Source organism: Mus caroli, chromosome 16 (assembly GCF_900094665.2).
Source record: "Mus caroli chromosome 16, CAROLI_EIJ_v1.1, whole genome shotgun sequence".
Classification (NCBI taxonomy): domain Eukaryota; kingdom Metazoa; phylum Chordata; class Mammalia; order Rodentia; family Muridae; genus Mus; species Mus caroli.
This window is the reverse complement of record NC_034585.1, coordinates 71,994,438-71,998,172: the sequence shown is the minus strand read 5'-3', so window position 1 is coordinate 71,998,172 and position 3,735 is coordinate 71,994,438.

The following is a 3,735-nucleotide window of genomic DNA, read 5'->3' as shown; positions in this document are numbered from 1 at the left end:
GAGAGAGAGAGAGAGAGAGAGAGAGAGAGAGAGAGAGAGAGAGAGAGAGAGAGAGAGAGTTGGCACGGGTTTCTGTCTGTGTCCCAGCCCAGTCAGCGTCTCAGTCAGACTTCCAGAATGGATGGCCTGTATTGAGTGAGGGCCAGCTTGGCTAGAAGGACAGTGGGGAAGTGAGACCTCAGTCAGGCATGAGGGAAGCATACTGGGAGTGAAAGATTCCTCTGGATCTTGTGGGCTCAGTCACGTGAGGCGTCTGGGTAGACACGGCCACAGATCATTACCAAGGCCGTGTCACGGTGAACAATGGATGCTTGCTTCTCTGTGTGGTCCACCTCTTACCCAAACTGGGAAGAGTCGGAGTCAAGGAGGCTTCTTTATGCTCTCAATTTGGGCAGCTGATCTGTGAGCAGATCTGTTTGAGATGAAGAGATTTGGTTTGGAACAATTTCCTCTCCACAACCAAAACAAATTGTAGTAGATGTAGTTTACCATAAAGTTGCAGTCAATGTGGAATTAAGCAAATGTCATCATGAGACATTTTTATTCTTTACGCTAAAGGGTATGCAGTTATATGGTCCATATATGTATGTAATCTCCCCTACATTTACATTGTAATTTTCCCCTGCTTGGATTTTCTTTTCTTTTCCTGACTACAAAAATTCCTGAATTTTGGTTTGTGGTTCTCTGTTGGCAAGGCTTCATGCACAAAAACCAAGTCCAAAGATCTGCACCCAACAGAACAGCAGAGTTGGGAAGAAAGTATTCTTATGAAGCTGTTGAAGGATGTGATATATTCATTGCTTTGAGTTGTACTTTTCTGTTTGTTCAAATAAGCATCAGACACCAAAAGATTATGGAGCCCATAGAATCTCAAGTTGAGTAGGCTGAAAATTTTTATCTGTCTTTAAAACTGGGTTTTGGAAGAATGTCTTCCTAGTAGTTTCTGTCACTTGTATCAACACTGTTGTGGTTAATTTTTCTCTTGTGAACAATAGCCTCTGCTTTCTAAATGCTTAAAAATAGAAATGACATTGAACTCATTGATGCTGTATGTAAGTTATTTTACTATGCGTGTGTGCATATGACAACACTTTATAAAGTAGGCAAGATAAAAGGCTAACAACTAATTACAGAATACTATAATTACAGATAATACACTTTAACAAAATTGTTAAATAACACAATGAGCCGGACAACTGTCAGGGCACAAGACTTTATCATGCTGCTCAAAATAATATAGAGTTTAAAAATAACAAATGGTTTCTTTCTGGAATTTTCCGTGCAGTATTTCAGACTTCAGTAAACATAACGCAGCAGAAAATCCAGAGAGAGAAATCATAAGACAAAGGCGGACTCCTGGATTTTGCCATTCTTTTTGATGTGATTCAGTTTTGCTTTTATTAATGTTTAGCACTCTCCAAATTCAACGCCTGCCGTGGTTGTTTTCTATGTGATCTTTATGACTTTGTAGATGATGCATGTCCTGACCAAAAATGAACTCAAAATCCTGACTAGAGGAGGGACGTCTTTTGACTGAAGTCCTCTGATGGAATACTCAAATACTGCTCTCTGAGGGAAGGGCCATTTGTCATTTCCCTTTGTTTACAGTCTTGAGCCAGTTTTCAACTCATGTGGAGGCACGTCTGCCCAAATCAATTTGTATTAATTGTTCAAGTCCGATTTTGTGAGGCACTGGATCCAACGTCCAAGCAGATGGCATCTGTGAGTTCCCCCTATCCAGTGATTCTGTCATTGGAATTTTTTTAAGTAGGGGTGAGAGGGTGAGGGGAGCATCACGTTTCACTGTCAGGGCCTGCTGGACCTTCTTACCACAAGTGAAAACTTGTGGTAGAAAAAATGATACAGGCACAAGTTTAGTCTGAAAGATAAGCTAAAAATGGAACTGAAACACCAGCTGTCCCCCTCATTTTTTTTTCACCTCGAATTGTCTAAGGAGCACACACACACACACACACACACATGCACACACCACACCACACACAGTCCACCAGCTCTAGCTATGAATTCACTACCCAGGAATCTTTGAGTCATTTTCTTTATCCTGTCTTAACTTTTGGTCTGTAAGACGAAGCCAAATTTCGAGTCTGTTGAGATCTCTGCCTTGAAGTCTACGTCCCACTTTGTCCTTCACACAGGCAGTGATTACACAGGCAGTGCTCTGGGCCCTGAATTCATTTCTTGCTAGCTGTAGCTCTGCAATTCTTTATTCTTTGCCATAAGGTTGTCACTTGGCTGTTTCAGATGTTTTCACGTCGGCTGGTCAAGTCGACCCTGGTGTCCTGGGCACAGGCCTCATTACTCAGGCACTTCATGTTCTCAAATGAACTTACTCTGAAGCTTTGGTTCCTATCATCCCTCATCATGTTTAGTGAGCTGAGAGCAAACAGAACTTTCTGGAATCTATTGTCCTTTATTTTTTTTTTAATGTCTGAATGCATCATTTTACTAAAACATCAGCAGACTTGGTGTGGTGTGTGTGGTGGTACTTTAAGTGAGTCCCTGAGAATAGGAGAAACTGTGAAGCCCTTCCCTGTGGTATCTGGGAGCATTTGAATTTGCAAAGTCCTACAGAATTTTCCAGTTTGCAAATTTATATAGTTCTTGACTAGCTTCTGCTCCCCTGCCCCCAAAATCACCCTGATGAAAAAGCATTCTTTTTTAAAAAAAAATAGTACTGTCATTAGTTATTGTAAGTGGCCTATGCAACCCCTTGAATGTATTTGTATGTGTCCCTACTTGTCTAGTGAGAATCGTCCCTGGTGCTTCAATTTGAGCCATCTGGGAAGTATCGAAGTCTTGTCTGAGCCTCTGAACTTTGCACTATGCCGTCTTCTCAAATCTTCTCACCAAAAAAATGAATTTTATAATATTTGACCTTTTAATCTAGAAAAATCAAATCCCCTTGTAATTAAATTAAACTTTCCATGGGATGAACCCAGCTATCAAATGTCATCTTATCTTCAGTGGCAGAAGCCGAAGCTGGAACATCAGACACTGGAGACAAGAAAGTCAAAACAGATCATTAACACTAGGCTAAATGCTTCTAGACAGTTTTACAATGTCTTCATGTTTAGCTGTTGAAAATAAGCTGTCAAAAACTATGCTGCTGTCTGCTCAAAGAGTACAAAGTAATACACTAAATACATTTGCTTTGAAGAATGTCTGGACAGCTCTGATAAAGACTAACAACTTAATATGGACACTTGAGTGCCGGAGTGAATGAAAGTGCTTTTTCTGATACTTGAATCACCAAGCCTAAACATGCTATGTTATGTTTATAATGATACTCTTTGCTAATAAAAGCTAATGGGAAATGATAGAAGACCAATTTGAATATGCTGATTGAACATCTGAGAAGATATAAACTGTCCTTAAGTAATAACATATGTTTTAAAACTTTCTTAGCACTTCAAAATGGGCTTAAGAGAACCTGTCATTAATAAATGAACAAAGGTAAAGCCTAAATTTCAAACTGCAAAACTCTGTATTGTCTTGCCTATAACATGAGAAAAAATATTTTCCAGCTATATTTCAGATAGGGAGTTAGTATTTCGACTACATAAGAAAAGACAAACCTATACGCTAAAGAAAGACGAGCAACTGCCAACACTGTGCCAATGAACTGAACAAGCAGTTCAAAAGAAAGAAGGAAAGAAAGAAGGAAAGAAAGAAAGAAAGAAAGAAAGAAAGAAAGAAAGAAAGAAAGAAAGAAAG